General features: G+C 40.6%; 1 protein-coding gene across 2 annotated transcripts in view; it reads left to right on the top strand.

The window, feature by feature from the left end:
• Positions 1-24,725, top strand: part of MYO16 (myosin XVI) — a 531,143-nt gene that overhangs the window by 53,726 nt on the left and 452,692 nt on the right. The window lies entirely within an intron of this gene.

The following is a 24,725-nucleotide window of genomic DNA, read 5'->3' as shown; positions in this document are numbered from 1 at the left end:
GTTCTTTATCAGAAAGTTCCCTTCTCTTCCTAGTTTGTTGAAAGTTTTTAACATGGAATGTTGTTGGATTTTATCAAATGCTTCTCTCTGTATGTTGCAATGATCATGTTTTTTTTTGTTGTTGTTTTTGTCCTTTATACTATGAAAATATGGTGTGTTGCATGGTGTTCTTTTCATGTGTTAAACCAGCTTTGCATTCCTGGGATAAATCCTACTTGATCGTGGTATATAATCCTTTTTATATTTTTCCAGATTTCATTTGCTTATAATTGTTGAGAAGTTTTTTGCATTGATATTTGTAAAACATCTGTCTATAGTTTCCTTCCTGACTGAGCTGGAGAAAGTTTTAGTTGCGAGAACCAAGCATTCCTGTAGTATCAGTATTCCTCTGAGCATGCAGGTTCCTTGATGGGAAATCATGAAATAAACTTTAAAAGAAAGAAATAAATTTTATCTCCCACTAAACTAAGGTTAAATATACTTAGTGAAGACAGTGTCTCCTTTGTTGCTGGATGAAAATTCTGACGGGCTAGATGACTTTTCTAGTAACTCTTAAGCAACAGAAAGAGCCATATCACTTTAATTCTCAATAAAGTTTCAATTCATTAACTTAAAATGTCCAGGGCCAGAAAGTCATCAGTATTTCTAAGCTGCCTTAAAGTTAAATCTTCTCCCTTCCTGAAGTTGGGCCCTGCTGAATGTTATTATATGAGAAAGAGAGAGAATGAAAGATTCTTTCTTTTCCCTCAAGAATTTCTTCTTCCCCAGTTCGTTAAACATAGTGTGTAATCACAGCAGGTGCTATGTCTGTGACTAGAGACAGGTTTAATTCAAGAATTAAAATACTAATAAGACTACATGTAACTGCCATTTGAAAAGTGGAAACTAGACAGTGAGAAACTTGTTTCTATCACAACTTTCCAACTGCAGTCCATTTAACAGTTTAAACCCAAATGGGAATTATTACACACAGTAAAATATCAAGGCAGCTGCCCATTGAAGACTTTGAGACTAGAAATGACCACTTAGAAAAGACATGTTATCAACGAGGCGCGTGACCTGTATGTCCATATCTCTCTTTGTGGGATGGGTTCCGTTATAAAGCATTCGTTTTCTAAGACAGCTGCCAGTGTTCCCACCAGGGCTCATATCATCCAGAAGTGCTTCAAGTTTCCTACCAAGACGTCTGCTTGGATCAAACCTCTGGCATCCTGACGTCCGTGCAGTTTTTCACATTCAGGCTCAGAATGTGGGTGCTACTTGGTCTGGACGTGCATCACTGAGAGCTCTGTGAGCTTTCATGTCATGTTCTCACAGTCCAGCTCCTTTGCTTTCTTCTCGGTCCCCTGGCACGATTATCCTTCTGACTGTGTGTGTTAGGTGTATGTTTCCAGCTCATTGCATGTTTGTTATTCCAGCATCAGAACGTTGCAAACGTAGTTTCTGAGGAATCGTATCTCTAAAGTTTTATTGCACTTAGGATTTATGGTAAATTCAAAAGGGGTTAATAATACTTTTTTTTTTTTTTTTCCTGGAGTTCTGAGGACTCTTTGTAACCGAAGTCTCATTTCCTTTGGGGTCTCCCTTAGTATGAAGTACTGACCCAGAGCTGGCATGCAACAATAATAAATAAAGCCAGAACCTAAAAATGCGGGTGGTTCCATGGCTTTCTAACAAGCAGTCTGACCCCATCCACTTTTGCTGCCCAACCGAATTCCTAAAATTAAAAAAAAAGAGCCGCATGATGAAAATCGATAAGTAAGACTAAAGAAGGAGCTGATCTATACAACCTAAATGGAGCAAAAGTGTATAGAAGAGCTGTTTTGCTTTCTCTGAAGGAGTTCCTTGATTGAAGAGGAAGCTATAAAATTACCTTCTTTAGGGATCTGTCTTTCTTTCCTCCCTCCCTCTGCATTATTTAGGGTTAGGTTCAGGAGCATGTGGTAGAGAGTGCCAAACTTGAAGCTGTGGCATAAGCAATTTGAGTTTCAAAAAATTATTTTGGAACTGTTATGGCGAACGTCTTAGAGCAAGGAAACTCTTAGAGAGTTTTGCGGTATAGATACTAGAGATTGAGGATGCTGGCTGTGTGTGTATGATTGGGGATGTAAGGAAGAATCAAGGTTCTGTTTTTAGGGGATAAGAGCAAAATTGACATTTTTAAGAAAACGGAACTGAGAGGTGTACGTGTTCACTTGCAGTTGCATGTACAGAATTTTGCACGTATGGAAGTCATGTAATTAATCTATGTGGCAAGAAAAAACATTCTATCAAAAATGATAACATCATCTGTCAGTTGATTAAGATCCAGTTTAAATCACTTTCCAATTGCTCTTCATTTAATTTATATTTCTAAGCTGCAAAGAAACCGTATTTCTGCTGTGATATAGATACTTCGGTTTAGAGGCTAAATAACATTACAAGGACTTATCTGAAATCAAGGTACAAACACTTGAGCTTTCCACAGGCATTGGCTACAAAATTTTATGTAGTGGATGCCCTAGGATGCAAATGTTAATATTCTTTTAAGAATCACATGGTTGATTTTGACATAGAAATGTTGGTCTTGGCAGCTCTTTCCAGGAGCATATTATAATGCATTATTCCAGTTTTTCATACTCCTTCCAACGTGCTAGCAACCGCAGGCAGTATTTTCTGTCTAGCGACCTTGGTTTCAGCACCAGCGCCCTCTACCAATCTTCTACCCCAATTCTAGGGGTTATAGCTGCATCTTGCTGTTGCTACCTCTGTTTGATACTTTAGTATTTCCTTTTGATCTTCTCAGTCCTTGGATAGCTCATGACCAGTTCTTTACATCTAATTCCCTGGAGACAGCAGCTGGTGTGGCTCTGTCTCCCGGTAGGCGCCGACCGACACATCCACCCTCTCTTGTCTCTACCACTTACATCATGGGGCTGGAGGGGTGCTTGATGGAGGATTCTCTTACCCTCTTATGCTCCGTGGGGCAGGGGCAGAGGGAGAGGTTAGGATCTTTCACTGGGGCTGGAGGTCACTATTTGAGGAGATGCGCTCGTGAGTGAAGAGAATCATGTCCAAGAAAGTCGTCAAAGCCAAAGGCTTGAGTCAAGTACTGTTGAGGGTCTGCTGGGATGGGTCTAGCGAGCTTGAGCTGCCATGTGTGAAGAGCTGCAACACCTAAGAGATTGAGGGTTGATTTTCTGGGATGTTAGGAAACGTTCAGGAAAGTGCTATTCTCCCCCAGTAACTTGTTTTTGGGAAGCAGGGAGTACAGAGTCATGACGCCCAGAATAGTTACTTGTGGGAGCTGGGAGGCTAGGGAAACGCACAGGTGATATAACACAGCTCATTAGAGATGTAAAGGGGAGAGAGGTCCAAGGGGACCTGCTGGGCATCTTGGGACCTGGGAACACAGTGGTGGCCCATGCCCCATGCCATTCGTTATTTGCAGTTAAGACTGTGTATCCACATTGATGTGGACCTAGCTTGTATCTTTTGCCTGGGTCACCTGAAGTCTTTCCACCAATCACCATTGCCTCTGAGACAAACTCAGGAACTCAAATTAGCAGCCACTGGACATTTAGTATCTACAAGGATAATCCCAAAGGGCAGTCAGTTGGAGCCTGGAAGAGAAGCCAGTCTTTATGCACCTTAGACTTAGGGGGATTCATGTGGCTAACTGAATAAATACTGAAGGCAAGTTTTCGGGGTCTCTCCCAAAGAAGAGAAGGCTATAAATTGCGTATACTGATTTGTATACATGAACATTTTGACGTAGGACTTTCCTGAGCACAAGTCCACAGATTGGCAGGCCAGGTGCCTGTCTTCACTGAATCATACCCAGATTACATACCCTGTGATTTCGAGGTTTAAAATTCTTCAGGGGGCTTCTCTGGTGGCGCAGTGGTTGAGAGTCCGCCTGCCGTTGCAGGGGACACGGGTTCATGCCCCGGTCCGGGAAGATCCCACATGCCGCGGAGCGGCTGGGCCCGTGAGCCATGGCCGCCGAGCCTGCGCGTCCGGAGCCTGTGCTCTGCAACGGGAGAGGCCACAGCAGTGAGAGGCCCGCGTACCGCAAAAAAAAAAAAAAAAAAAAAATTCTTCAGGTCAGTCTAGAACTGAAAAACACGCATGCAATAGTTTGAATGCAGAGTCTTTCTAGGTTACATGAATTTCCCCCTAAGCATTAAAGTCGTTTGACCTCCAGCTAACTGGACAGTATTCACTTGGGCAGGTTTGTGTTTGCAAAGTATTAAGCTTAGTTTTCATCATGATAACCCTGTTAGTACCAGTTTATCTGTTTATTTAGTTAAATTATGTAACCGTCACAGGTACAGAAGGCACATCCATATTTGGGACTAGGTCATGCACTCTTGGCGAGCTCCCATCTCTATAGGTGGGAAGAGAATTCTCCAGGCTGACGGTGGTTAGGGTGCCACAAACGTGGATGAAGATGTTTCACAGAGGGAAGGGGGCCATCCAATGAAGGGAAACCAGTTAACAACTTCTTCTAGAGTAGCCACTTGTTTGGCACAATTAAGCCATACAGAAAATAATACATAAATGTCTTTAACATGTAGGCTGTATAGACAGTCTAAGAATATTGATGAACGTGAACGTATTTAACACATATTTTCTTCTAAAATGCATTTTAAAATTCTCTTTTCTATATGGCAGAAGATGTGAGTGGTATTTTAATGAAATTAACCTTCCATGGGCTGAATATATAATTGCATCTTGATAAATACAATTAATACAATAAATGTAATCATTTTAGGTCATCATTTTTGAGTACCTATTTCAGGTGAGTGAAAGATATACAAGAACTTATTAAGATTATTTATGATTCACTAGAGTCATGTGGCGAAAATGAAATATATGTTCCCTAACACACATTTCTAAAAGTAGAATCGCATCCTACTGCTGAGAATATCATTAGAGATGTTGGTTGAAATTCTTTTGGACTGTTGGGACCCTAAGTTGTATACAGATGACATACCACTTATAATATGCAAGCTAAATTGAACAAATATATTCAAACTCTGTTACTGTCTAATTCTTGTTCAGAGATGTTTTCCAGTAATTGAGGTGTCCTTTTTCTACCTATAAACCTAAACCTTTCTTCTTGCTTATTTTTGTATATAATGCCTGTATTTCTTATTATCATGTTCCCACTAGGGTTTACTCTTTTTCTGCCCTTTCTCATGGGGTAGCCCTGGGCAACATTCCAAAGTAGTCTTAGTATGTCAGCGCGGTTAGAATCAAGTGAAGCTGGTTAAATGCTTCCAGCATTCCCAATGTGTTTATTGAACTAATGCATATTCATTGTTTCTGTTTGAGAGACTGTAAATCATTTAGATACATTCAATAGTGTAGTTTCAGTATGTTTTCTGTGTACCATTAAGGCCATTCCAGGGTAAGATGAAGACCTAAAATTTTTACCTAATTTTTTTAATGTAAATTTGTTCCGATTCCCCAGTACTTTTCATCATGATGTTTTGGTTTTCAGGACTTGCTCTTGAAGGTTTGTGACTATTTCAGATTCAAAGAGATGACAGAACGTGGTGAAGCCATATTGAACTCAGTGATAAAACACCCGCTGCGTCGTTTGTGCCTTACTCTTGACCTTGCATCTCAGTGAGTTTCCGTCCTGTCCGGTCCCACAATTACGCGTTCAGCCTGTTCTCCACGAGGCATTTGCACAGATACTGGGAGTACGAAGTGAAATAGACAAATGTCCCACGCTTGAGGATTTTTAAGGAGAAGGAGGTTGTTCCAACCAGGAGAGGGACACACTTATTCATCACCCAGCCCCATCCCCAAACCCAGTCAGGGGAACCAGGAAGATATTTAAGCAGAAGATTTCAATTCATAGTGTAAATATTAGGAAACAGTGCTGTGGGACCAGACAGCAGGGACAATTAATTACCAAGCGTTCTTGTATGTCTGCTGTTTTGGGAGATCGCTTCCATGTCATGTGAAGGCTGAGTTGAATTTTGAGGACTGAAGAGGGACGGGCCAAGTAAAGGATGTGAGCGTGTGTGGTGGGGATGGGGTCAGGGTGGAGACCAAGGTCCTTCATCCAAAAAGACGACAGGCTTGCCTTAAGCAACATTATGGCGAACAGAGTCATTGCCTAAAAGTTTATGGATTTTTCTGGGTGAAGAATGATTAAAATATTACCTTCTTTGTTGATCTCTAGAATTATAGGGTCATCTACCCCAAATGGGATCATGTATAGAAAATAAATAAAATTTTATTCTTATTTTTTTAAATAAATTAATTTTATTTTTTTTTAAATTTCTTTTTGGCTGCGTTGGGTCTTTGTTGCTGTGTGCGGGCTTTCCCTAGTTGTGGGGGGCGGGGGCTGCTCTTCGTTGTGGTGTGCGGGCTCTAGGCGCATGGGCTTCAGTAGTTTGTGGCGCGTGAGCTCAGTGGTGGGTGGTGGCTCGCGGGCTCTAGAGCGCAGGCTCAGTAGTTGTGGCTCACGGGCTTAGTTGCTCCGCGGCATGTGGGATCTTCCCGGACCAGGGATAGAACCCGTGTCCCCTGAACTGGCAGGCGGATTCTTAACCACTGTGCCACCAGGGAAGTCCTGAAAATTATTTTAAAAAACACTAAATTGCAATAATTTTATAATGTTCAGCTCTAATGGTGGTATTTTAGATTCAGAAAATTTTATCAGTCAAGTTTAAGAGTAAATATTGGAATATTAAAGAAAACATTCAAAGAGAAATAATATTTGAAGATTGTATGGTATGTATTTTGGCTGTTACATTTTAAACAAAGTGATAGGAGCAATAGTGATTGTTTTGTTTTCATTTTTGTTTTTTACAAAAATGTAGGTAGGATTTTTCTTTTGCACATACTTACTTTCTTCATATTTTTGATCAAAGAAGGTCTAGGATGTAATACAAGAGCTACTTTTGGGAGCATATCTGTAAATTATCCTGGGGATGGGAAAAGGACCCATACGTCAAGTTGACAAGGTTGATGGCATATTCCCTTGAATTCCTGTATTCAGATGCAAAGGGTTCTAGAAGAGAGATTACTCAGACAGAAAGCTTCCCTGTTCATAATTAGAATATTCTTTTGGGTTGCTAAAATTTAAATGTTAGTGCATCGTACATTTGAAGCCTGTATTTCAGTAAGAATATCACAGGTAACCAAAATGGACTTGAAATATTATAATCCAGTGATATATTATTATATTTGAATAGTTAGGAAGGTGGTATATTTTCTTTTTGTTACTTTTTCACAGAGACTAATTTCATAATTATTTTAAATGAAATTATGGCCTATATTATTGCATTTACCTGGATAAATATGGAAGAAGATTTAATGAATGAAAATGGATCTGTTGACAAAGTGCTGGGATGATGAATGATAGTAATTTACTCATTTTCGGGTTTTTTATTCCTCTGTAATTTTTCTAAATTGCAAAGCCGATTCTGGCGCAGTGAAGAAAACTTGGAAAAACAACGATAAGAAAAATGAAGGAATTAAAACCACTGTCAGTATCACAGTAACTACTAGCTTTTTGGTACTTATCCACCCAGTCTTTAAAAAAATATATTTTACATATAAGATATACATTAGATAATGTAAATATTGAATCATTTTTTGGTAACTTGCCTTTTCACATCCTTTATTGTACTGTTTGATTTAATTAAAAATACTTTAAAATCCTATTGAGAAAACATTATTGGAACATAACAAATTAGTGTTCCAAGCAAGGAGTGAATCTCTGAGATTTATTCTCTGTTAAAATCAGTTTTGAATGAATTTTAATGCATATAATTGGATAAAGTTGTTTGCACTATCTATGATTTCTGATAAAATATTATGTGAAGTCTGGTATATGTTCGTTAGAGCAACTTTAGACTAAATTTAGCGACTTAGGGCTATAACAGTTATTACCATTACTCCTGACTTAAGTTTAATATATTTATTTATTTATTTATTTATTTTGCGGTACGCGGGCCTCTCACTGTTGTGGCCTCTCCCGTTGCGGAGCACAGGCTCCGGACGCGCAGGCTCAGCGGCCATGGCTCACGGGCCCAGCCGCTCCGCAGCATGTGGGAGCTTCCCGGACCGGGGCACGAACCCGTGTCCCCTGCATCGGCAGGCGGACTCTCAACCACTGCGCCACCAGGGAAGCCCAAGTTTAATATTTTTAAAGAGTAATAATAAATTGAATTCCAGTCTTAGTGTTTGTCCAGTAGAGGTATAATTTATCAGTATATTTAAGGTGAAGTCTCAAATTCAATGGGTTTTCCTTCCTTTGCTCTGTAATAAATTGTTATTTAGTTATGAGCAAGACATTCATTTTCTCTTGTGGTTTATGTTTCAAGTGAGAGTAATAGTGAACCATTAGGAAGGTATTCTAGGGGTTGTTATTAATTGGATTTATTTGAGCTTAGATTTATATTTAGATAAAAATCTAAACAATTGTTTTCCCCAAATTATTGTGAATTAAAGGATGCAGCAATAATTCAGTTGCTATTTATAATAATGCTTAATCTTCAACTTATTATTTTAAACTTGCTGAGACTCAAACTGTAAACTGAAATGGATGAATTGTTGGAGGATTCAATAAGTTAACATAGAAATGTTTCTAGAATTGATCCTGGAACAGAGTTAACACTCAGTTATCACTATCTTAAATAATACTACAGTTAAGAAATGTGATAAGTTATGTACTTGCATATGTGATATACGCATAAAACACACACACATACCCCAGATATACTAAGAAGAGATTATTTTTAAAATATACTAATTTATAGTAAATGAATAAAGAACAATACATAGATTTGAACTAAATTAAAATGAGCAAAAATGTTTATAAGTAACCATTTTACACTGAAAGTGAAGAAATAACCTTTTTAAAATTTAATTTAATTTATTTTTTTATACAGCAGGTCCTTTTTAGTCATCAATTTTATACACATCAGTGTATACATGTCAATCCCAATCGCCTAATTCATCACATCACCCTCCCCACCCCACCGCCGCTTCCACCCTTGGTGTCCATACGTTTGTTCTCTACATCTGTGTCTCAATTTCTGCCCTGCAAACCGGTTCATTTGTACCATTTTTCTAGGTTCCACATATATGCGTTAATATACGATATTTCTTTTTCTCTTTCTGACTTACGTCACTCTGTATGACAGTCTCTAGATCCATTCACGTCTCAACAAATGACCCAATTTCGTTCCTTTTTATGGCTGAGTAATATTCCATTGTATGTATGTGCCTCATCTTCTTTATCCATTCATCTGTCGATGGACACTTAGGTTGCTTGATGTCCTGGCTATTGTAAACAGAGCTGCAATGAACATTGTGGTACATGACTCTTTTTGAATTATGGTTTTCTCAGGGTATATGCCCAGTAGTGGGATTGCTGGGTCGTATGGTAGTTCTACTTGTAGTTTCTTAAGGAACCTCCATACTGTTCCCCACAGTGGCTGTATCAATTTACATTCCCACCAACAGTGCAAGAGGGTTCCCTTTTCTCCACACCCTCTCCAGCATTTGTTGTTTGTAGATTGTCTGATGATGCCCATTCTAACTGGTGTGAGGTGATACCTCATTGTAGTTTTGATTTGCATTTCTCTGATAATGAGCGATGTTGTGCAGCTTTTCATGTGCTCCTTGGCCATCTGTATGTCTTTTTTGGAGAAATGCCTATTTAGGTCTTCCGCCCACTTTTGGATTGGGTTTTTGTTTTTTTAATATTGAGCTACATGAGCTGTTTTGGAGGTTAATATTTTAGAGATTAATCCTTTGTCCATTGATTGGTTTGCAAATATTTTCTCCCATTCTGAGGGTTGTCTTTTCGTCTTGCTTATGTTTTCCTTTGCTGTGCAAAAGCTTTTAAGTTTCATTAGGTCCCATTTGTTTATTTTTGTTTTTATTTCCATTACTCTAGGAGGTGGATCAAAAAAGATCTTGCTGTGATTTATGTCAAAGAGTGTTCTTCCTATGTTTTTCTCTAAGGGTTTTATAATCTCCAGCCTTACATTTAGGTCTCGAATCCATTTTGAGTTTATTTTTGTTGTATGGTGTTAGGGAGTGTTCTAATTTTATTCTTTAACATGTAGCTGTCCGGTTTTCCCAGCACCACTTATTGAAGAGACTTTTCTCCATTGTATATCCTTGCCTCCTTTGTCATAATTAGTTGACCATAGCTGTGTGGGTTTATCTCTGGGCTTTCTATCTTGTTCCATTGATCTGTGTTTCTGTTTTTGTGCCAGTACCATATTGTCTTGATTACTGTAGTTTTGTAGTATAGTCTGAAGTCCTGGAGCCTGATTCGTCCAGCTCCGTTTTTTTCCGTCAAGACTGCTTTGGCTATTTGGGGTCTTTTGTGTCTCCATACAAATTTTAAGATTTATGGTTCTAGTTCTGTAAAAAATGCCATTGGTAATTTGATAGGGATTGCATTGAATCTGTAGATTGCATTGGGTAGTATAGTCATTTTCACAATATTGATTCTTCCAATACAAGAACATGGTATATCTCTCCATCTGTTGCTGTCATCTTTAATTTCTTTCATCAGTATCTTATAGTTTTCTGCATACAGGTCTTTTGTCTCCCTAGGTAGGTTTATTCCTAGGTATTTTATTCTTTTTTGTTGCAGTGATAAATGGGAGTGTTTCCTTAATTTCTCTTTCAGATTTTTCGTCATTAGTGTATAGGAGTGCAAGAGATTTCTGTGCATTAATTTTGTATCCTGCAACGTTACCGAATTCATTGATTAGATCTAGTAGTTTTCTGGTGGCATCTTTAGGATTCCCTATGTATAGTATCATGTCATCTACAAACAGTGACAGTTTTACTTCTTCTTTTCTGATTTGTATTCCTTTTATTTCTTTTTCTTCTCTGATTGCTGATGCTAGGACTTCAAAAACTATGTTGAATAATAGTGGTGAGACACGACATCCTTGTCTTGTTCCTGATCTTAGAGGAAATGGTTTCAGTTTTTCACCATTGAGAATGATGTTTGCTGTGGGTTTGTTGTATATGGCCTTTATTATGTTGAGGTAGGTTCCCTCTATGCCCACTTTCTGGAGAGTTTTTATCATAAATGGGTGTTGAGTTTTGTCAAAAGCTTTTTCTGCATCTGTTGAGATGATCATATGATTTTTATTCTTCAATTTGTTAATATGGTTTATCACATTGACTGATTTACGTATATTGAAGAATCCTTGCATCCCTGCGATAAATCCCACTTGATCATGGTGTATGATCCTTTTAATGTGTTGTTGGATTCTGTCTGCTAGTATTTTGTTGAGGATTTTTGCATCTATATTCATCAGTGATATTAGTCTGTAATTTTCTGTTTTTGTAGTATCTTTGTCTGGTTTGGGTATCAGGGTGATGGTGGCCTCATAGAATGAGGTTGGGAGTGTTCCTTGCTCTGCAGTGTTTTGGAAGAGTTTGAAAAGGATGGGTGTTAGCTCTTCTCTAAATGTTTGATAGAATTCACCTGTGAAGCCATCTGGTCCTGGACTTTTGTTTGTTGGAAGATTTTTAATCACAGTTTCAATTTCATCACTTGTGATTGGTCTGTTCATATTTTCTATTTCTTCCTGGTTCAGTCTTGGAAGGTTATACCTTTCTAGGCATTTGTCCGTTTCTTCCAGGTTGTCCATTTTATTGGCATAGGGTTGCTTGTAGTAGTCTCTTAGGATGCTTTGTATTTCTGTGGTGTTTGTAGTAACTTCTCCGTTTTCATTTCTAATTTTATTGATTTGAATCCTCTCCCTCTTTTTCTTGATGAGTCTGGCTAATGATTTATCAATTTTATCTTCTCAAAGAACCAGCTTTTAGTTTTATTGATCTTTGCTATTGTTTTCTTTGTTTCTATTTCATTTATTTCTGCTCTGATCTTTATGACTTCTTTCCTTCTGCTAACTTTGGGTTTTGTTTGTTCTTCTCTAGTTCCTTTAGGTTTAAGGTTAGATTGTCTATTTGAGATTTTTCTTGTTTCTTGAGGTAGGCTTGTATAGCTGTAAACTTCCCTCTTAGAACTGCTTTTGCTGCATCCCATAGGTTTTGGATCGTCGTGTTTTCATTGTTATTTGTCTCCAGGTATTTTTTAATTTTCTCTTTGATTTCTTCAGTGATCTCTTGGTTATTTAGTAAGGTATTGTTTAGCCTCCATGTGTTTGTGTTTTTACGTTTTTTTCCCTGTAATTCATTTCCAATCTCATAGCGTTGTGGTCAGAAAAGATGCTTGATATGATTTCAATTTTCTTAAATTTACTGTGGCTTGATTTGTGACCCAAGATGTGATCTATCCTGGAGAATGTTCTGTGCGCACTTGAGAATAAAGTGTAATCTGCTGTTTTTGGATGGAGTGTCCTGTAAAAATCAATTAAATCTATCTGGTCTCTTGTGTCATTTAAAGCTTCTGTTTCCTTATTAATTTTCATTTTGGATGATCTGTCCATTGGTGTAAGTGAGGTGTTAAAGGCCCCCACTATTATTGTGTTACTGTCGATTTCCTCTTTTAAAGCTGTTAGCAGTTGCCTTATGTATTGAGGTGCCCTATGTTGGGTGCATATATATTTATAATTGTTTTATCTTCTTCTTGGATTGATCCCTTGATCGTTATGTCGTGTCCTTCCTTGTCTCTTGTAACATTCTTTATTTTAAAGTCTATTTTATCTGATATGAGTATTGCTACTCGAGCTTTCTTTTGATTTCCATTTGCATGGAATATCTTTTTCCATCCCCTCATTTTCAGTCTGTAGGTGTCCCTAGGTCTGAAGTGGGTCTCTTGTAGATAGCATATAGATGGGTCTTGTTTTTGTATCCATTCAGCGAGCCTGTGTCTTTTGGTTGGAGCATTTAATCCATCCACGTTTAAGGTAATTATCGATATGTATGTTCCTAGGACCATTTTCTTAATTGTTTGGGTTTTCTTTTTGTAGGTCCTTTTCTTCTCTTGTGTTTCCCACTTAGAGAAGTTCCTTTAGCATTTGTTGTAGAGCTGGTTTGGTGGTGCTGAATTCTCTTAGCTTTTGCTTGTCTGTAAAGCTTTTGATTTCTCCATCAGTCTGAATGAGATCCTGGCTGGGCAGTGTAATCTTGGTTGTAGGTTCTTCCCTTTCATCACGTTAAGTATATCATGCCACTCCCTTCTGGCTTGTAGAGTTTCTGCTGAGAAATCAGCTGTTAACCTTATGGGAGTTGCCTTCTATGTTACTTGTCGTTTTTCCCTTGCTGCTTTCAATAATTTTTCTTTGTCTTTAATGTTTGCCAATTTGATTTCTATGTGTCTTGTCATGTTTCTCCTTGGGTTTATCCTGTATGGGACTCTCTGTGCTTCCTGGACTTGGGTGGCTATTTCCTTTCCCATGTTAGGGAAGTTTTCGACTATAATCTCCTCAAATATTTTCTCAGGTCCTTTCTCTCTTCTCCTTCTGGGACCCCTATAATGCAAATGTTGTTGCATTTAATGTTGTCCCAGAAGTCTCATAGGTTGTCTTCATTTCTTTTCATTCTTTTTTCTTTATTCTGTTCCACGGCAGTGAATTCCACCATTGTGTCTTCCAGGTCACTTACCTGTTCTTCTGCCTCAGTTATTCTGCTATTGATTCCTTCTAGTGTATTTTTCATTTCAGTTATTGTATTGTTCATCTCTGTTTGTTCTTTAATTCTTCTAGGTCTTTGTTAAACATTTCTTGCATCTTCTCGATTTTTGCCTCCATTCTTTTTCCGAGGTCCTGAATCATCTTCACTATCATTATTCTGTATCCTTTTTCTGGAAGGTTGCCTATCTCCACTTCATTGAGTTGTTTTTCTGGGGTTTATCTTGTTCCTTCATCTGGTACATAGCCCTCTGCCTTTTCATCTTGTCTATCTTTCTGTGAATGTGGTTTTTGTTCCACAGGCTGCAGGATTGTAGTTCTTCTTGCTTCTGCTATCTGCCCTCTGGCGGACGAGGCTATCTAAGAGGCTTGTGCAAGCTTCCTGATGGGAGGAACTGGTGGTGGATAAAGCTGGGTGTTGCTCTGGTGGGCAGAGCTCAGTAAAACTTTAATCCGCTTGTCTGCTGATGGGTGGGGCTGGGTTCCCTCCCTGTTGGTTGTTTGGCCTGAAGCAACCCAATGCTGGAGCCTCCCTGGGCTCTTTGGTGGGGCTAATAACAGACTCTGGGAAGGCTCACCCCAAGGAGTACTTCCCAGAACTTCTGCTGCCAGTGTCCTCTTCCCCACGGTGAGCCACAGCCACCCCCTGCCTCCACAGGAGACCCTCCAACACTAGCAGGTACGTCTGATTCAGTCTCCTATGGGGTCACTGCTCCTTCCCCTGGGTCCCGATGCGCACACTACTTTGTGTGTGCCCTCCAAGAGTGGAGTCTCTGTTTCCCCCAGTCCAGTTGAAGTCCTGCAATCAAATCCCACTAGCCTTCAAAGTCTGACTCTCTAGGAATTCCTCCTTCTGTTGCCGGACCCCCAGGTTGGGAAGGCTGACGTGGGCCTCAGAACCTTCACTCCAGTGGGTGGACTTCTGTGGTATAAGTGTTCTCCAGTCTGTGGGTCACCCACCCACCAGTTATGGGATTTGATTTTACTGTGATTGCGCCCCTCCTACCATCTCATTGTGGCTTCTCCTTTGTCTTTGGATGTGGGGCATCTTTTTCAGTGAGTTCCAGTGTCTTCCTGTCGATGATTGTCCAGCAGCTGGTTGTGATTCTGGTGTTCTCGCAAGAGGGAGTGAGAGTGCGTCCTTCTACTCCACCATCTTGGTTCCTAATCAAGAAATAACCTTTCTTATGAAATCTCCTTATTTAGCTTTTTAAAAAAAATATTTTTAGCTTTTTAAAAAAAATATTTTCTGCTTATAAAAGTTTCTCACCTTTATAACATTTTAACTTTAAAAAATATTATAAGAAAATAAGCTGGGTACTATTGAAACTGCATTTGACAGGCTGAGGCTCAGAAAGATTAAGTAATTTATCCAAAGAAACACAGCATGTAGAGTTTTGGATTCATGCTGTCTGACTCTCACCTCTCTCCCTAGAAATAAATACAAAATTGCAAATATTCTCTTTCAATAGAATAATTACTCTTTTTTTCAAGTAATAGCAATTATATAACTAATGAATTAAGGTCCTGCTTAAGGCTCTCAGTTATCAGGGAAATTTGATAATTTTACCTGAAATTAGCAGACGTTATGTTAGAAGGGTTACATGTGTTTCAAAAGTTTCTACATTTGGAATTGAATAGCAAATTTTAGCAACATGTTTAGATACCATATTCCATAGTTTAGGAAGAGGATTTTAATTAAGGTTTAGAAGGTGCCCTTCATGACAGAGTATAAGATGAGGTTAGTGTTTGCTAATTTTTGGTGCCCCTGAGAATAATGATTCACATGTAATTTTTGTTCACCGTGAAACACCATACATACATAACCAACTTTTCATGTTAAGATTCTTGAAAGTGGACCTCCCATAGCACGTAACTCTTATTTCTAAAACACCAGCTTATTGTAACCATATAATCCAATGTCGTTCTAAATACAGCTTAAAGCCATAACATACCTGTGAGCAAAGATTAACATCTGAGCGCTGAGGTTAGCCTTCTCAGAGAAAGACAGATACATGTGAATATAGCCAGGACCTGAAGCATGCAAAAAATTTTTTCTAAATTAACAATTTAAATAAATACAAGTGTATCAGCAGAGTATCTGGAAAACAAACTATCTAAAGAAGGAAAAATAAATTTAAAAAATGGCCTGCAATACCATCACTCAGGAATAACAACTTTTCAAACTTCTTTTTCAGAGCTTATGTATTTCACATGCCTGTTACGTTTACATGGTAAGGGTCCAGCTGTATATGGAATTCTGTGTGTGTTCTTTGCTTCTTAGAGGATTAAATGCTACCCAGAGTTCCACGTCTTGAAAGGAACACCACCTGTGTGTTACAATCACCAGTTGCTTGTTTGGGAAACGGATGTTTTCCTAATTTGTACTTTGACAAATGTGGCTCTTTTCCAGGCGGTCCTGATCACAGAGACTGTGCAGACACACCTCACTGCTTAGTGAGTGTTAAACAGAGGGGCTGGTGGAGAAAGTGGCATGCGTAAAATATGGCTTGAGCTGCGGTGTTCTTGGAACGAGAGGAGACTTCTCTACATTTATTAGCAAGTTATAAAAACAATACAGAGCGAGACAGAAATCAGAGAGAAGACCATACCTAAGAAAAGAAAGAGCAGACAGCCTCTCTTCCAAAACAACACACACCCTAAACTAGAAAGCTCTCTATGGCAAGAGCAAGGTTTGGGAAGATCCTGAGTGAGGAAGGTATTTTTATGGTAGTCATGAATGATTTTTTTTGCAAACAGTTCCATTTCACCTCTTCCAAGACACAAAGTAGGTCTGCACTTCCTAGGCCTTTCGAGGTTGGGTGGGTGGCCCCAGGTGGCGAGTTTGGGACAAATGAGATGAGACAGAAAGTGTCCTGTGTCTTGGCGTGGATTTCACAGCATGATTTTGTTCATTCTTACTCATAAGATGATTCAGTGTTTATGGGTTTTGTGTATGACCTTTTGGCCTAAATATTGACTAAAAGTGCCCTCTTTCATATTCGATCATGGAGAGACCTTAGAAAGGTGTTCCAGAGCTAAGGCAGTGGCAGGTGAAGTGAAGCCAGGCACTGCGGTGGAGACAGTTAAAACAGTCACCACCCGTCTGGGGTTTGAGGGACAGTCCCTGATTGTAGCTGTTTGTCCCTGGGTGATTGTCATTGTTATTAGTAACCGTGTCTCCTCTCCAGCGTCCTGGTTTGGATGATGAGTTATGTCCTGGTTCTACGGACATCACACGTTGACCTCTTCATCAATACCTTTTCTTGTTGCGTGTGTTGTGTGCCTTGTTTATTACTATCAACCTGGTTGATCTGTTTGGCTACACGTCCCTGTTAGTACTCTTCACGTGTCATTTTTAATCTGTCTCTTTCAGTTTCTAGCCCCTGCTGTTCTCATTAATGCCCTTTTCCTCTGGATGATTACATACCAGTATTTCTCTGGCTCCTTACTTTTCGCCATCTTGTAAGGAAAACCGCGAAATTCATTATTGCATAAAATTGTTATTACTGTTTAGCCAGTCGTCACGGTAACAATGAAGCAGATACCACCAATACAGGATTATCTTCAATCCGGAAAAGAAAATGACACCCAATATTACTCACTTAAGCTTTTCCAAAGTATTTTCTAGAGCTTCAGACTGGCTGTATATATTGAATACCTCATTCTTTCTTTTCTTTTCTCTCTCTTTTTTTTTTGTCTTTCTTTTACCCAGAAATTGCATCAATCTATTTAAAAAATTTAGAAGTCATTCCAAGTGTTTTCTGAAATCGTGACTCTGGAAAATTGGGAACAGCTTAGAGGGAATAGTCTAAATTCAGTTTTGTCCTGTAGTCCCTTTGGAGCAAAATTAGGGCAAGACTTGAAAACGGTGTTAGGATATCATGAATGTAGTCAGATTAACTTCCCAAGCTCAGATTTCTTCATTTTAATTCTCTTGTGTGCATTTTCTTCCGTAACCCTGTACTTTTATTTCTAAATGTCTATAATGACTAGATATAGGAGTAACTATTTCATAACCTGTATTATGCCCATTTTAAAGAAATGACCAAATATCTATAATTATATGGGTGAGAAACTTTTGGGTTCTGGAAGAGCATTATCAAAAAGCCTCTGTTTTTAAAACAGCATATTTTTAGCATAGACTAAATTACCAGTATATTTTTCTCAATTCATGCGAAGAAAAAAGTGTAAACATTCCACTTAAAAACATGACACATTTTCACAGAGCTATGCAATCTGAGTCTTATGCAGTGGTTCTCAGCCCTTGCCATGCACTAGAAATGCCTGAGTTTTTAAAGACTTAGGAATGCTTGGTTTTACCGGAGGGTCATATTTGATGAGCGTAATTGTGAAAGTTCCCCAGGGGATTCTAATGAATCGTCAGTGTGGAGAGAGACAGTTTTAGCAGATCCCAGACTTCGGTGTGATGTGCACACATTTTGTGTTGAATCATGTCCCCAAGAAGGTATGTAGAAGTTATAACCCCTGGTACCTGTGAATGTGAGCTTATTTGGAGATAGGGTTTTTGCAGATGTACTTGGTTAAGATGAGGTCGTGCTGGATTCGGGTAGGCCCTAATCCAGTGATTGGCACCTTTGTAAGAAGGGGGACATTTGGACACAGAGACACACAGAGAGGAAAATGCCATGTGAGGACACAGAGTCAGAGGAGACACGAAGCAAGAAGGCCACGTAGAGACGGTTGTGGGGACTGGAGTGGTCCATCGACCACCCCAGGAATACTAGGGACTCTGCCGACCACTCCAGAAACTAGAAGGGAGGACCGGTTCTGCCCTGGAGGCTTTAGAGGCAGCATGACCCTGCCAACAGCTTGACTTTGTTTTTTTATAATTTAATGTTTATTTTATTGGAGTACAGTTGATTTACAGTGTTGTGTTAGCTTCAGCTGTACAGCAAAGTGATTCAGTTATACATACACGTATATCTGTTCTTTTTCAGATTCTTTTCTATTATAGGTTGTTACAAGATATTGAATATAGTTCCCTGTGCATCTTTGGCAGTAGGTTCCTGTTGTTTAGCTCTTTTATACACAGTAATGTGTATCTGTTAATTCCAAACTCCTAATTTATCCCTCCCCCCACCTTTCCCCTTTGGTAACCATGTTTGTTTTCCAAGCCTGTGAGTCTGTTTCTGTTTTCTAAGTTCATTTGTATCATTTTTCTAGATTCCACATGTAAGTGATATCATAGCATCATGGCTCTGCCAACACCTTGATTTTGGATTTCTGGCCTCCAGCAGGGTGGGCATGAATTTCTGTTGCTGTCAGCCACCCAGCTGTGGCGCTTACTTACAGCAGTACTAGGAAACTGAGACAGTCAGTGCACTGTGGCTACTTGTTGAGTTTATTAAAACTAAAGAGGCTCAGTCCCTACCATCCAAGTACCTAAACCGAGTCCTGGGTGTGGGTCACGGGTTCCTGAATTTTTACTTGGTTCTCTAGGCCTTGCATTAGGTGGCCAGCTGTGTCGACATCACCTGGGGCTTGGTGCAGGTCCTGACCCAGATCTCTGGAAGCTGATCTGCTTTTGAACAAGACCCCTGCGTGATTCGTGTTGCTACACCGTGGTTTGAGAGGCCTTGCCTTGAGGAGGAAAGGAGGCGCCCCAAAGTGTGAGCTTGGTTGCTGTAGCCAAGAACATCATTTCTGAGATGAGTTAAGATCTTCAGTCTTCCAGGAAATGGACTTAGTGGATAAGAACAGTGTATTTTCCTAAACAGAAAGGAAAACATAGTTTAAAACTGAGTTCAGGGCTTCCCTGGTGGCGCAGTGGCTGAGGGTCCGCCTGCCGATGCAGGGGACACGGGTTCGTGCCCCGGTCCGGGAGGATCCCACATGCCGCGGAGCGGCTGGGCCCGTGAGCCGTGGCCGCTGAGCCTGCGCTTCCGGAGCCTGTGCTCCGCAACGGGAGAGGCCACAGCGGTGAGAGGCCCGCGTACGGCGAAAAAAAAAACCAAAAAAACCCACAACTGAGTTCAACAGAAAATATGGATTCACTTGCTTTGTAAATGAAAGTCTGGCCTTCAGGTTCATAAATGGTTAATGTTTCCAGCCTTGCGTTTTGAGTGCTAGGCTATTTTCTTTTCTTTTTCCTTTTTACCTTACAGTCAATGGCCTTTCGTAATGACTGGAAGGAAACATAGCAACAAAACCAATTGTGTGACTTATTTTTCCTGACAATACTGGGCAATGTGCTGTAGGGAAAAAAGAGCATTTGGATTTGTGTTTTGCTGTCGTTGAGCCTTCGTTCGTGTGTTCACCGCTTTCTCTTTCTTCTTCCTCGTCATTCTCACTTGTGTAAATGACCTACTTTGAAGTTTCAAATAAAAAGAAGTTAAATAGGCTTTTATTTGGCTCTTGATTCTGTCTTTTTCTAGCAAATTTGGAAAAGGTCCTGACGTTGAGTGTAACGTGGCTGAGTGTGGAGAAAAGAAAGAGCATTTCCTGTCTTCTTTTTTACTGGTCCACTCACGGGAACTTCTTTAGCTCCAAGGGAAAGCAACAAACTTGCCAATATTTGCACTCTATGAATAGAAGTATTTGACTTAAAATATAAAAAATAAGAAATAAAAGATATTTACCCACTTTTTGAGACATAGGATAACAAATGTTTAAGGGAGCAAATCCTCTGTGTGTGTGTGTGTGTGTGTGTGTGTGTGTGTGTGTGTGTGTACGCGTACTTAGCTGTTGTACGGAGAAAAAAGAACTTCCCCTCTACCCTCCTGAGTTCTTAACTGAGACCCCCTGTAATAAAAGACAGATTAACAAGAGAAAAACAAACAGAAGTTTACTAACTGTATACCTCTTTTATGCACCAGAGGGAAATTAGCAACCCAAAGAGGAGGCTTAGAATTCAGGATTCAATACCATTTTACAAGGGAAGGGGAGGGGGGTGGCCTGTGGAGGCCTCAGGGGAGAGTGATTTTCTTAGGAAAGAGGAATGGGCCTTAGAAGAAGAAGTGGGAGGTGGGATAGTTTGTGACAGAGTCTGTCTGAGTGTGGGATCCACCTTCTCCGGCTAATGAAACTCCTGGGGCTGGAGGGTGAGGGGTGATTTATTATGACAGGTGAGTTTCCTTTGGAGGATATTGTCTTGAGGCAGATCAGGGGAGTTTAGAGAAAGCCTCCACCTGCCCCTGCCGTTTGGTAAAACAAGCGACAGAGCACAGTGGCACATTTTGGGGTGACACGTCCTGAACTCCTGCGGTCTTATTCTGGGGTGGCTTATCGTGTTACCCTTCACTACATAGGATTCTTTCTACCTTCCATGCTTTGTTACCAGCGTGTGATCATTCTCAGTAGGGTTTGATGGCCAAAGATTGTGTGTTTTCTTTTGTTTCTGTTTTTTTAAGTATTTATTTATGGGCTGTGTCGGGTCTTAGTTGCGGCACGTGGGATCTTTGGTTGCGGTGCACAGGCTCTTCGTTGCAGCGTGCGGGCTTCTCTCTAGTTGTGGCGCTTGGGCTTCAGAGCGCGCGGGTTCAGTAGTCGCGGCACTCGGGCTCTCTAGTTGTGGCGCGCAGCCTCTAGATCGCACGGGCTTAGTTGCCCCGCGGCGTGTGGGATTCCCAGTTCCCCAACTAGGGATCGAACCCATGTCCCCTGCATTGGAAGGCGGATTCTTAATCACTGGACCACCAGGAAAGTCCTGAAAGATTGTTTTTTAACAAAAACACAAAGTGTGCTGCTGTTGAAACAAAAGACTTTTATGTAATTATTTATTTATCTGAATTTGTAAGCCATTGTACTCTTTTCCACAGGAAATAATGGCCAGAAATCTTTCAAAATAAAACACCCCCTCTCTCCATAGAGTTACGCTTAAGCTGAACCAGTTTGGTGATACCTCTGTTTTGTGAACATGGGTGGAATAAAACATCTTTCACTTTGTAACATATGGAAACTCGAACTTATTCTTATGCTAACATTTCAGTGTTATCTAATAGGGTAATATTTTCTCTCTTGAATCAATGGGGAAATGAACTGTGGTTAAGTAGGGGTGACTGTAATGCTTAAATGACTGACAACTCACAATGGGGGGATTGGTTAGCAGTTATTTAGTACAAACATGACACATAGGGAGGTTAAAATAAACTATTCAAGGAACTGTTCTAGAGGAATAGTTAATATCAAAGCATGATATTCAACACTTCATGATTTAAGCTATATGACAGGTGCCGAAGGGGTGCTGGAGTTGGGTTAATCCAATAGAACAGAGTCCTGGTAGCGGATTCTGGGAAATTTCTTTCCTGAGGGCAGAGCTCTAGGGACAGACATGAGGTGCTACTGAGAATCCTTGATCTGGACCCGTCAAAGACACCACTAAGGGCAGGATGGTATGATCTTTTCTTTACAAGTTGAAGCCTGGCAGATAAATAGTTCTCCTGTGTATTTAGCAGTGAGGCGTCAGACTATGGTTTACCTAGTGGCAAATTTTGACCCATGATATTGGAAAGTATTTACCCAGAACACGGGACAAGCATGGGCTGGACCAGCTAGCAAAGGATTTGCTAACTCCAGCCCCAGCCCCTGTCTTCCTCAGACCCTACCTATGACTTCCCCAAGGTCAGGGGGCATCACTTCCCCTCAAACCTGGGATGGAGTCACGCTTAGAGTGTTACTTCCCGGGGGTGTCTGCTGGGTTCCCACTCAGCTATCAAGCACTGGACAGCAAGCCAGGCCTCCTGCCCAGCAGAAGTAGCTTACCTCATAGCCCCTCCCAGCCTCTGAGAAGATAAAGGAGCCCCCGCCATTCGGGAGCTGCCCGGCACCCACCGCTAGCCAGTGGTGTTCTGCTGAACGTAAACACCTTTGCCAAGCGTCAACATCAGACACTTTGCATCTGTCCTGGGCAAGACAAAAAGAAGGTCCCTCCTCTATCCTGTGTGAATACAGACAAAAACATGAGCATCCTTCAAGCCACAGGAATGAACACCCCCCCCCCCCAATGGTCGATATCAGTGATGCTGCTTCTAGAGCAATTACATCTTTAGTCTTGCCCCAGTCCTCCCTCCTAAGGGATAAGACTTTGGAGACCAGTCATAGAATGGACCCAATGTCCTGACATCATCTGATCCAGAGAAAAGCCCCGGTTCCTGGAACCCACTTCAAAATTCCCTAATGCAGGCCCCAATAGTATAATGAGTCCTTCTTACTGAGGTGCCCCTCAATCCCATGGGGCATGCATTCCCCCTCCCTGCAGTGAGTGCCACCCAAACCTGCTCAACTTCAGGAGAATTCCTGGGGTTCCCGGCTGGAGGGCAGCACCTTTCTCTCCCCACCTTCACACATGCTTGTTTCCCTCACCTTCTGGCTAATTAAGTTGCTTCGTGAATCCCAGCTGGTTTATTCTACTCTTCCCAGCCACGTGATCAGTGCCCCTCCATTTTTCAACAGACGTGTTGGAATCTGCACTGGGGGATTCGCTCTGATTTACCTATCCCGGAATTCCCCGTTACCTGTTCCCCGATGGGACACCTGGGTACTGATGACTTTCACACAGCTTTGGGATGCAGTGCTTGAGCCATCTCGCTGCATGCAGCATGGTTGGTCCTCTTAGGCTCCACGAGCCGTGTGTTGCTGAGCAGATGACCATTCCTTTACCATTACCTGTCTAATATATGACAGTCGTGAGCGCCTAGAAATATTCAGTCCTAGGCTGGATGGGATCCTTGTGCTGGGAAATTGGACCAGTGTTGGACCAGTCCTTAGTGAGCGCCCTTCTAAATCAAAATTTCTGTGATACTGTGACTCCTTTTCCTTGAGGAAAAGGAGTCTTTTTTTGCTTCTTTGTGATCAGTTATGGACTGCTTTTGCTGAAAGGTAAGCCAGGGTGACTTCTAGATCGTATATATCAGAAAATAATTTATTCTTTTCTAGACTTTGAACTCTTTTAAAATATATTCAATCTATATATTTCATGGATATCTTGACTGCGTGAATAATTCTGAAATAAAAATGTCAAATCTTGACTTTTCTTGAGAATTTGTTCTTCCTGTACATTTCATCTCTTCTTTTTAATCAACTCTAATTATTTTACACATAGATATTTCTTTCTTTAAGTGACCAGAAGCTTGGATGGTCAGATTGGAAAACGATGGTTCACATTTTATTATTAATTTTGCCTTTATTAATTTTGCTTTGGTTTTTCATAGGCGTCTCATAGGCTTGTTTAATTCCTTCTACAAAATGGAATGGATTTATGGAATCAGGTCAAATCTCCCCAGCCTGACATGACTAGAAAAAAGTCTGGATCTGATTCAGAGCTTTTTCTTAAGTTTTTTTTTTTTTTTTTAAAGTTTCCTCAAAAACAGTTCTGAATATTATACAAGGTTATGCTCGCAAGTGATTAAAATGACGATTGCAGTTAAGGTGGTGCCATTCTTTTAGTGGAAACTCATCTGGTCTCTCATAAGCGCTGCTGCCCCACAGATGCTCCAGGCCTTGGGCTCTCTAATCACTGTGCTGTCAAAGCCCCTCTCCACCTGCTGGGGAGTGTTTTGACACAGAACAAGGACTTGGCCCTGGGCAGCCTCTGATCCCTCCAGCAAATAAAGCTGCTGATTGTCACACATCCACCTCCCTCCTCCAACTCCCCTCGGGTTCATTCTGCTTGACTCGTTTTACTAGTAAACCTTTAACTTGATTTATGGTATTGATTTTGATGTTCATCACGCTGGCTCCTTTGAGTGTTTCTAGAGATAAAAAGTAGTGCTCAAGTCAGAGTCCTTTGCCAAATTCAAGGCTTTAATGTTTTTTCTTACCTTGAGCACACTTAAGTCTTCTCTTCTTGTTATTTAAAGATCTGCACCATAACCACAAAAGAACAGTGGCCGACTGCTCTGGGGCTGAAGGTGGGGCTGCCTTAGATCAACCTGAGCTGCTTTGTTTTCTAGAATGACTTAAAAAAAGAAATTCAGGCTTTGACTTACAGGGATGGGCCTCATCGGCTGCCCGGAGGGAGGCAGGGAGGTGGGGTGGGGGGGGGGAGGGCAGTCTCAGACCTCAAATGTCGACCAGATCTGCATGCAGAGACTAAGGAAATGCAGAGGAGAGATTTGCAAAGGTTGTGCTTTCCTTCTGGTCGGAGCCTCTCATCCACACTGTGGTAAGTGGGTCAACTCT

This window comes from Monodon monoceros, unplaced genomic scaffold (genome assembly GCF_005190385.1).
Source record: "Monodon monoceros isolate NGI ecotype Baffin Bay Population unplaced genomic scaffold, NGI_Narwhal_1 Super_Scaffold_8, whole genome shotgun sequence".
NCBI lineage: Eukaryota > Metazoa > Chordata > Mammalia > Artiodactyla > Monodontidae > Monodon > Monodon monoceros.
Note: the sequence above shows the minus strand (reverse complement) of the source record. Positions and strands in the feature narration are given on the sequence as shown.